Source organism: Pleuronectes platessa, chromosome 12 (genome assembly GCF_947347685.1).
Source record: "Pleuronectes platessa chromosome 12, fPlePla1.1, whole genome shotgun sequence".
Classification (NCBI taxonomy): Eukaryota; Metazoa; Chordata; class Actinopteri; order Pleuronectiformes; family Pleuronectidae; genus Pleuronectes; species Pleuronectes platessa.
The window spans coordinates 5700201-5712066 of record NC_070637.1 but is presented as its reverse complement, the minus strand read 5'-3'; positions in this window follow the sequence as shown (position 1 = coordinate 5712066).

The following is an 11866-nucleotide window of genomic DNA, read 5'->3' as shown; positions in this document are numbered from 1 at the left end:
ATGGAGTTTTGGTTTTCGTTGCATTACAATGCACAGGTCTATGTTGTCCAGACCTCATCTTATGACTTTATTACTTCACTGTACCCCACAAGTGGGCAGATGCCTTCAACACCTCCTCACATTTGGAAAATATAAATACTAAGTGTAAAGGGTGATTGCTTTGATTATTTCTTTAAAATATATAATTCTTAGTGAGTAAAGGCTATTACATGCAGTGTGGTCCTAAAAATGTAAACATAAGAAAACTGGCTTAGAAAACAGAAGTGAACAGCAGCAGTGTGTGGTGGCAGATTTGGGACACGGTGTGTGAAGAGGACCAGAGAATATTATTAATACTACTTAGACATGGGTGTGGCACGACAGCCCAACATGGGGAGAAAGAGGGAGAGGGGAGATAAAGAGGGATGGAGGGAGGGAGGGGGAAGAGCTCCTTACCAAAAGCACCCATCTGCTTTCTTTCCCATTCTCTCTCCCTCTCTCTTTGTCTCTACCTCCCCCTTGTCTCTCTCTCTTTGTCCCTTCACCCGTCTCTTTTTTAGTGTCCATTATTCCCCGTCTGTGCCTCATACACATCAGCCCCTGTCTCAGCTCCACACAAACACAGGATTTTTTTTTAAATTCTTGACGCAGCATGATATACACAAATTAGTGCCACAGTTTTAACTGATATAAACACAGAATCCCACACAGAGCAGGACAGAGCCTGTTTGAGCGTGAGGTGGATTTGACCCCCCACACACACACACAAACAAACATGATTTTCCTTAGGTTGAGATTTTAAACACTTGTTAAGTGCCCTGATCCATGTTTATCAAAAGGCGTAGGACCAGTGAGCAAAGGATGTCGGCCTCCTGCGGTGCTGCCTTTTTATTCAAAAAACCCTGTCATGCCGCCCAGACTTCATGTAAGAAGTTTCTGGCCTGTCTGTGATCTCACTTGACGGCAGAATTTCTAGTATGTTATGATGTGGAAGTTAACATAAGGTAAATAACCACCAATAAGAGGACAAATGTATTGCACATTCAGAACAGCCTTAACTTTTACTGCAGTTTTCCTCAGAGGGGCACTGTTTCTGGTTTACCTATCCCCTTAATAACAGGCGAGTTAAAGAAAGATACTGTGTTTATTCTCCACAACATCCTGACGTTAAATATCCTGAATTTGAATCTAATGTGAATTTGAAGCAAAATACCAACTCACACACACACAAACACACACACACACGCACAAGCACTGTTTTAGCCTCATTAACTCAAGATCACGACTGTTACGACTTCCGTATGATTTGGTTATTTCATTACACATGTCAAGATGACAAATGGTCCTTTTAGTGTTTGTTAACAATGACACGATTACAGCCTAATTACAGCTTTGTCTCCACATAATGAAAAAAATGTTGTCTCAAGACGTTCAGGACTTAAATGTGTAATTACTCTGCACACCCTGATTTATCCAAGATGGTTTCATTACTGAGTCGTTGCTTTTATTCTCTGGGATAAGAGTTTGTTATCCAATCAAAATGGTCAAATCAAGTCGGGATTCTTAAAAAACTGTTTTCCTCTAGATTAGGGAGTAATTAATTATGCTGAGATAACCGGCCTCAAAATATTATCACCAATCACAGCTGCTTCAGGCTTTAGCTAAAATAAATGATCAAATCATTGTCACCCAGCGACTCAGAATCTGTTCCACTGCCCCAAATATACCATTGCATGCAACCCTGCATACTTTGGAAAGTTGTGCAATGGTGTCTGAGTTCTTGCTCGCCTATGATTGGACAGCTGAGGGTATGTCACAGTTAACCCCATGAGTCCACAGCTCTCCACTTGTTGTGCACCGTCATTAAACCAGCCCCCAAACCTGAAGCTGCAGTGAACACAGAGACCTGCGCATGGTTTTGGTTGATGTTTTCTGTCATTCTGAAACTTTTGAAAGTAATGTTCTACAGCGCACTTGCAACCGAGCCACTATAGATCAGTTTTCAGTCTCAGAGGGGAAACTTTAACTGAATAAACGTAAGTCCAACACAAAAGTCAAATTAAAAGTATAAGTCTTCCATTATTGTAGTGTTTTCTTTCTGCAACTAGTGGATTCAGGCTGAGAAAGGAAACTGTTCAGAGACTGGTTAACCATTCATATTTTTTGGAAATGGGATTTAATGACAATGTGAAAAATAACACCTGTATATTTGATTTAAAAACTGATTTTTTTTCTTAAACATAAGACTCCTCCTTAAGGTTCTCTCCCTTTATTATAATGATTTAAAAACAAAAAATAGTTACGGGAGACAGAAGTTTTAAAAGGTGAGGTCCTGGACTAAGAACATGGGCAAATGACCCAGTCAGAAAGAGAGAAAAAGGAAGAGAGACAGGGGGGAGGTATGTTTACTCATATCTGTGTGAGGCCTCCAGTGTCAGGTGACTTACAGGAAAGAAGTTGTTGTTCTCTTTCTCTCTTGCTCGCTCTCTCTGTAGCTCTGTCCCTTAATTTGTGTCCTTTTCTGAATGAATTGTTTTGCTACATTCGTTCCCTGACAACACTAACATGTTGTTTACCAGGGTACAAAAAATGTAAGTCGATCATGTTGTGCAAATCAGTTAAGACATTTTGAGACACTGTAATAACCATGGAAGACATACAGTACAGTACTCTGTTGTACGCTTTAATGGCTTTTGGCTCAGGGCTATGTGAAAAGGTTTACTCTAACCCTTTAATGTGTGTGTGTATGTGTGTGTGTGTGTGTGTGTGTGTGTGTGTGTGTGTGTGTGTGCGTGCGTGCGTGCGTGTGTGTACCCATCCATAGCAAACTGGTGAGTGTGACACATTCCAGTGGGACAACTCACCAATAGTCTCGCAGTAGATGGAACACAGATACCTCTGTCCAATGGGGAAAACTCAACAAAAACACATTGATAACGGAGTTTTCAGTTCCCACAATTTTATGCTTCTTTTTTTTTGGAGTCACAGGTTACATGTAGCTCCGTTCTTCATAGTCTGGTGGCGGAGACAGAGATGGCTGTAGTTGAAAGTAGAAGTCGTGTAGTGGTGGAATTAATACTGCAAGTGATATGATGGCGGAGGTATTTTTAGTAGGAAAGCAGTAGGAAGAAAACTTGTACAACACTGTGTAACACTAGATTCTGCAGCATTCTTTAAAGTGCACTACAAGTTGAACCGAGCTGCAGTAAAAACTGGGAGGAGAGAGAAAGATACTGTAGCGGAAAACAGGAAGGCCATTAATCTTCGAGGGAAACCGGGCCGGCTCACAAGTCACGGCACGAGGAAGCAGCTTTAGAGACTAGCAGCCAGCAACAAGGTTTAGCTGGTTATCCATCTCTCTTTTCTCAGTTTCTCCACGTTCCGGCAGCTTCACTTCACTAACCCTTCTCCTCCAGCCATCCTTCTCATCAGGGATACAGTCAGAACAATGCAGACAAAAGTGATGGACTGATAGATAGAGGTTCACCACCCGTTCTCATCCCCAAAAATGGAAGTACGTGGATATATTTGAAAAAACACTCTTTCCTCGTACATCGACCCACACAAGACAAGCCTTCCACATCTAGAAGCTGGTGTTTGAAATTCTTTAATACGCTATTATGTTAAATTGAACTTTACTTGTAATGCCTTCAGAGCCTATGTTGCTTCTTGCAACATGTGTTGTTATGTCGTAGTCCATGGACCTCTATAAATGTCCAATCCAATGCTTCCCATTAATCATCTATATTGTGGCTGCCCATCATTTTCTAATTATTCCTGCCACACTCCATTATAAACCAAACAATTTTTGTTCTCATTATAATATACGATTATAATCATTGTACAGCTGTATGCAGTGCTATTTGTTGCCTGCTTGCTAGCACTATTCATAAAGTTGTTACCATCCAAGCAGACAGTCAGACCTCATAGTTTCAGCTCCAGTGGTGCACGTAACCTCAAGTGGCATTCAGTGGTAAATGGTCTGTATTTAAATAATGCTTTTCTAGTCTTGATGACCAAACGCTTTACAGTACAAATCACATTCACCCGTTCACACACACATTCTTACAGTGCACGGCTATTAGAGCGGCTATGCCATTCAGGGGAAATTTGTGTTAAGATCCCGGGCAATCTAAGACATTTTCCCTTGTGCGTCCTGCTTGTGTTTTGTTATGTCATGTGTTTCCCCCTGTTTATTTATGTTGTCATGTGCTTGTATTTATGTTGTCAGACCATGTGTGTCCTGTTATTGTCCGGAGACTCCGCCCTCTGCTGCTTCCCGCTCTTTTTCTCCCTCACCTGTTCCCTATCGTCACCCTGAGTGTTTGCCTGATTGTTCACCTGTGTCTTGTCTTTGTTCACCCTGCTATTTAAGCCCAGTCTGTCTGTTGTCCCCTGTCGGATTGTCATCGTTTGTATGTGAGAAGATGCTGCAGTTTTTCGAGCCCTGTTTTACCTAGTAAGGTAGTAAACTCAGATTTTTTGGATCCTCTGTGATTTTTGCCTTTTGGAATTTGGTTTTTTGAATTGGACTTTCTGGTTTTTGCTCTTATGTTTTTGCCCTTTTGGATCCTTGTTTTTGGAAATAAATACGTTTTTGCATCATTGATCTGCAATTGAGTCCTTGTCCTGAGAAAGCCTAACAATTTGGGGTTAAGTATCTTGCCCAAGGATACTTCAGCATATGGAATCTTCATAACTTGAAAGTGATTTCATTAAATAATGTTACACTTACACATTTCATATATATGTTATAAGTGTAACTTTATTTAATCAAAACACTTTAGAGTTATTTCATTAACTCATAACTTAACATGATACAAAACTAATTAATTTGGTCCTTTTACATTGAACATATGTAATAAAGTTACATAACAAGAAATCCACTTTTCTATGTATGAATGTTTTCCTGTTCCGATTTTTTTTTTTTTTTACTGCATGTAATCATGACTCATTATATGTAACATGAGTGGTTATATGTTACCTTTGGACCAAATTGTCTCCAGTGTCTTCACACATTAGGTTTGATGAGCACTGGCTCCCAGTTCATTTCATTTCTGTGGTGTGAGGATTATCATGTTTCAACTTGTCTGGTTTGTGTGTCTCACTAAGAAAACACCCCCTTCGCCTTTCATTAAAGAGAATAAAAAATAAAGACCATTTAAAAAGTATGGCACATGTTCTCTGGCTATTTTGGTTGAGTCAGTAACTTCTGGATTGCTGCTAATGCCTGCGACGATGCCGACGCTATGAATATGTCGCTAATGAAACAATAAGTAGTGATAAATTACTGAAAAGTTTAATTTGCAAGTAATAAGAGAAGCCTCTTCTCTGCTCCATACACTTTACTATGACCAGAGGCAAATGGAGGCTAACATTAGCTACCTTAAGGAAACTTTAGGTGCTAACAGAGCCAGTTCAGAGACTTTATAGCTGCTGTCAGACATGCACTGAACTCCACATAGTCTCCTGACATCCTCAGTAGGGGCTGAAAATGAGAATCCGAATATCCGGCTGAGAAGCTCCGGACATTCTCCAAAGTTTCTCCTGACAGTCCCCTCGTAAAAACTCTGCAGAATGTTCCAATGAGCTAACCCAAGTGATAAGGGATGACCCCTGTCGAAATGCAGTAAAAAATAAATAATGTGATCTGCACAGTGGAATTAATACGTTACCTCCTGCTTCCTGCCTGCTGCACTCAAGATAGCTCCGTGCTGTTGTGACCAGAGAATTTCCTGCTGCATCGTTCATGAGTGAAAGTCAAACTGTGTTACTGGGTTATGTCCTAGTCTGGACCACTAGACACTAAGACTTTTAGAAATTATTACGTACACCAGAGTAAGCCGCCTTATCTCATCTTAGTCCTTTTCAAGAGGAAAACCAACAGCATCAACCTCCACAACCAGTGAAGGCAACATGGATAACTTAGTACAAGCATTACTGGCCTTGAAGTCGTCGCTCGCAGTTGTTACCTCTGCTACATAGGTTATGTTTCCAATTCTGTCTGTTACTACTATGTCAATTTACTTGAAACTTGGTGGAGGGATGTTTTATTGGCCAAGGACGAACCCACAACATTTTGTGTTTTTAAGCTTTTTTCAAGAAAAGAAATAATGCAGAGATCTTGATTAAAAATATCTTGCATACTTAGAGTGCTAATATCTATGAAGAGATGAAACTTCTGTGTACATCTCAGTATGCTATATGGTGGTTAAGTGGCCAATCAGCCTTGTTGGCGGAGATATGCACTTTCCAAGTACCCTTGACATTTTTGCAATTAATTCTTCAATTGACAATGCTGCAACCCCTCAAACCGTCTACATGCAACATCGGGCATGTTTGTATGGAGTGAGATAACTTACTCTGATACAGAGCTTAACTCATCTCAATGGAGATTTCTTTTTAACAAATTAATGTGGACGCAGCCTGATAACCCCCCCTCGCTCATTGCACTCAGGGGCCTAGTTCCTGAGTACACTGCCTTACATGGTTTGGTATGAGACGTAGCTTAGAGTGGCTAATATTTGCAAACTTCAAACAGATAATCCTGTAAAATAGACATTAAGCCAGTTCACTGACTTTCTGGCTCTTCGGCTTCTTCTTCCCTGTTACAGTATGTTTTCGGCATTCATCATCATTCTGTAATAGTCACTTGTGGCCACTGTACTCAGCAGCAGTGTCCACACAGTTGTAGCTTTAATTGCACAGTTGCTGATTATGAGTTATCATTATTTCATGTAATCAGATCAGAAACAGAATCGAGGCTCTACTTGTCTTGTAATCAGATCACCGTAAACAAAAAAGTATGAATTATAACAACAATTGTTGACAGCAGCCGTAGCTGCAATCAGATTACTCATTGTTTCAATTAATTTAGTGCTATCATCCGTTTATATGGAGTTTCTATGTTGATTTTCTAGAAAACAGTATTCTGAATATAGTAATCAAATTACCCGCACAGTAATCTATTACTTCATCCCCTGCTGCTGCCCTCCTACGCCAGACCAGAATGCCTGAGTCAGCTTGCTGCTCTATCACGATTCAGCCTGACACACTTTCACTCCCTCAACACCCCCCGCCCCAACCCTTCAACTCTCTCTCTTCTTTCTCTGTGAGCTGCGTTCAGAACTTCCTCTCTGCTTTCACTGTCAGGTTTTATTTAATGTGTTGTCTGATTGCGATCACTCCCTCTCTTTCTCTTAGCAATAAGACATTACACCACCCCCTTCCACATACTCCTGGTATGATTCTTTCGACCCCCTCACTCCCTTCCTCCCTCCCTCCCTGCTGGCTCCCTTCAGGGTAGCAGAAGGGAAGTGAATGGCCTCAACCCTCCCAGCTGGTCCCATCACCCAGCAACCCAGAGCAAAACAAAAGAACACACACACGCAAGCACGAGCCCGCAAACAGGCAGGCGACCGTACACACACACACTCCGGTTCCCCAGCAGATCAGCACATGCATGCTCTTAGACACATGCAGACTCGTATGCAGATGAATGCACGCACACACACACACACACACACACACACACACACACACACACGTACCCCCACCTTTGCCCCCTCCAAGCTCACATCCATAAACACAGCCAGCCAGCCGTCCCCTGCAGACACCCACCCATCATCCCTCTCTCCAGTCCCCCACCCATCACCCCTGCTCCTCTCCCGAGCACCCTCTCCAGACACCCAGTCCTTTGTCCACCCTCTGCTCTCCCAAAAAACCTACTCAGAAAAAAACATGTGCTGCTGGTCTAAAAGAGAGGTTGACACAAAAAGGAGGGTAAATGCACCAGTTCTGTTTGTGGGGATCACACACATACATACTGTACACATACTGTACACACACACACACACACACACACACACGCACACACGTAGATGATATACTGTATGAAAGAGCATCTCTCTTGGGTGGTTGGTTTTAAGTACACACTCAACTCTGCAGGTTTCCTCAGCTGTGATTTGCTACAACTTCAGATAACAATCAAGCTCTGTTTTTTGCTGGGTTGCATTTTTCTCTGTGTGTGTGTGTGTGTGTGTTATGACCATTTTGTGTTGACATGCTCTAACAACTGCAACTATTTACTCTCTATCTTATTCTTCTGTCAGGGTTGAAAAGTGCTTTTTACAGATGTCAAAAACACAGTTCACTTGTTACAGTCATTTAGGTTGGGATCAACAAGTAGTGGTTTGAATTTTACCATAAAAAATGCACCTTGGTTAAGCAGAAATGCCACCAGTTGACCGCTAAAATAAAAGTCACTGAAAGGTCTCCATGATCGAATATATTTTACAGCGACACTTCACCATTGAATGACCAGCATCGGGTTAAAAGGTCTGACTGACAACCTTTTCCACTCAATGTGCAATGTAATAAAAGTAATAAAGGCCATTGGCCCCTCTACAAGATAGATCCTCAAATGCAGATGTTGCCTTGCATCTTTCCTTTTGCTACAGATTAAATCTGCAGGAATGTGGAGGCTGAGCCACAATGAAGCTGTTCTCTATACTACAAGTTTTGTTGAGGTATTTGACCTTTTCAGAGAATTTCCCTGTATTGGTGAGATTGAGACAGAAGTCCCTACAACTGCACACTTTGGCTATGTCCAAACCATAGACTGTATATAAAGATGGATGAAAATAACAGCTCTCCAAATGCGAAGCCAAAGCATCTTGATCGTCCCCTGGTGGCTGGCTAAAGTTTACGTTTGAAATCCTGCCTCCTCCATGGACATGGACCAAAGTAAAAAGTCAAAATACACATGAAGGATGGTTTCTGTCATTTCTGGTAGGTCTGATCACGCTGATTTTTGATCAAATGTACATTTTTCTGGTTAGTGGTTTTAATTTGTTATTTGATGCTATAAAAACAGTATGATTGACAGCTGAGGCTGACTAGCGATTGGGCAATCACATGTATCACTGGGAATTCAACATCATGGCTCCATCTCCTGATCACTACTGTGCAGACTGTGGCTACAATGAGGATATTTTAGCTTCATCTCTGGATAGTGAAAGGAAGTGAAGACTTGTCGTCCATCTTTATATTCAGTCTGTGTTCCACACTAATAGGATTTCGTAAAAAAAAAAAAAGTAAACAATTATAGCATTGTCTTTGTCTACGCAACCAGCTGCATGTAGAGAATCTGCTTCCTGTTTACTCTCAGGAAGGAACACACATGCCCAATGTACAGTATGTGAGTGGTCATGTGATATGCATTTCCAGGTTTGTTCTGATATGGAGCTAAAACATTTCTCTTGTTAAAAAATCTTTTTGTGTGGACGCAGACTGGATGAACAGAAACAGACAAAAGTGACACCTGGCCAAAACACAGCCTCGACAGGGAAGAGGTTAAAGGTCCTCAGCCACGAGTCAGTGGACTGAAGGTGATCTATCAAGCAGACCATTTAAACCTGACTGTCAGTCCATTTTGCTGAATGAAGACGCTGAAAGAAGGGCTCCATAGCTCATCATCATTATCATCATCAATCCCAAACAGTAACAAAACAGCTGCCTGTGGGTTTGTAAGCCAAACAATTCAACTCATTGTACCACATATTTATTTGGTAATCCTCCCTGTACACAGCAAAAGTCAATACATGTCACCAACCACATCTTGAAGATTTTATCACACATGGAGCAATACACATTGTTATATTCTTATCGATTCTACATTACATCGGTTCTTTTTCCTATTTTGGATTGACGCTGCAATGTCCGATGCATGAAAACACAAACACAAAGACACAGCGGTTGATTTTAGTGGACAGCTCGAGCGGAACGACTAAAATGGAGCAGCTATTGTGCATCAAAATAAGACGAATCTCTTTAAAATCAGATGGAGAGCAGTCAGAGCAGGTTAAAGGCTGGAGGGGAAAAAACTGAGAACGAATGTTTAGTTTAACTTTCTCCGTCTGCACGGTGATTGTGAGCCAAACTAAACCTTCAGAAAAATGCTTTGCTTTCAAGCTTTTTCAGCCCAAACTGCAAAGACAAACAAATACAGGCAAAGTGAGCGAGATTTTCTGAAAACAACACAATGTGGAAAACCTGAGAATGTGAGCTGCCTCTGCCGGCTCAGGGAACATAACAGCAAATAGGATGGAAAATTGGGGAATAAATTATCTGGTCCAATCCTCTGTGAACACACTGCTCAAGCATCCATCTATTTCCAGTCTTAACCAGTCCTGTCTAGTCCATTGCACCTGAGCCCAGTTCTTGTCCAGAGTGGTCCAGTTTGGTTCAGGTCACAGCAGAGACAGTGGTGACCAATGGAAACCAGCAGGAACCCGTCAAATCCCTCCGAGGCAGCCTGCAAACTGGCCCAATGCCAGTCCCAGTAGACACAAAGAAACACAACAAACACAAACGCCACACGCACACACACACAGAGAGATAGACGGGTGTGTTTGCTGTCCTCCTCATTAATAATTAGACAGAAAAATCTGCTACAGAACAAGCCAGCCAAGAGTCATGAGAACTGTCCTCAGCTATCCAGACACACACACACACACACACACACACACACACACACACACACACACACACACACAACTTATATCATCGGACTGCATGTGTGCCATTTAGATCTTTATTTCCACCATTCAAGCTGCCAGTTCTGATAACATACTGTAAAAAAAACGTCCTAATATCCACCCGGGAGGGTCCGACGTGTATGACCTCTCGTGGACTCGTTAAACCTTTGAGGTCACATGTTAGTCGTTGTCCCGCCTGCCCGTCACTTGAAGCGTCTGGGTGACCTGCGTCATGGTGTGAATGGGTGTCAAGCTGTCTGGGAGGGGGCTCTCGAGGCTGCATTATAAGTGGCAGATAAGTGGGGATGTAGACCACCTCCTCTGTTGAGTGATGGTCGTTCAAGTTTGACGTAGGTGGCTTCGTTCATACGTCGTATAGGAGTATCCCTTGTCCTTTATATGTCAGTTAAAGGTGCACCCAACATGAGGAGCCGAGGACCACACCACTGGCCTTCAGGTAAGTGGACGACCCAGCCGATATATGTCTATAAGTAGTGAACAGGTCCAATGAGAAGTGAGTCGACCCCATAGGTTTATACAATATCAATGAATATAGAGACCTAAAGAGATAAATGTACCTCCCCTTCACTATGCAATGCACAGATGTGACAAAATCCAGAGGGGAAAAGAGATTTAGCAGTTGAGTTTCTCCTTTTCTCATGATCCCTCTGATCTCTCTGAGAATCCAACCCCTCTGGTTTCTGCAGTGCACAGAGTCTTTTGCCTCGAGAGGGAGCAAAGAAACACACACACAGCGGAGTCAAACCAATTTCCTTCCAGAGGAGCATCCACCTGTTTCAGCTGGGTGCTATAAGCGCACGCATGACCAGCTTTGTGAATACACCTTCCCAACTACGGACTACTTGCCTCCACTCATAGCCCAAATTATGGCATTACACACATCATCATTCCGTCAGAGACCAAAACAGTAATCTCCCCAAATGCTATACTCTGCGCCACTGACACATATCAGTCAGTTGAATGGCTGCCAAGCTGACACAGCACCATATAACAAAGTATATAATCATAATCAGGCCATGATCATGCAGCGGCTGCAAGCCAAGTACCCCAATATCCAAGCTGGCCCTTGAACAGACCCTCAGCCATTCAACACTTGCCATGGCTGGATTTTTCAGGGTGGGCTCAAGAGTCAATAATGCAATACTATACTGTATATTTGGCAATACACTGCACTTTACAGGTGAGTGGGAGAACAGACCGTCCTGATATAGACTTTGTAAAAATGTTTATATACTGTATGTGCACCCTGCTCATATAAACTTTCAGTTTCTGCTGTTTAAGCAAACAACACAGTTTCACTATCTCACACTTCTGCAAATAAGAATGAG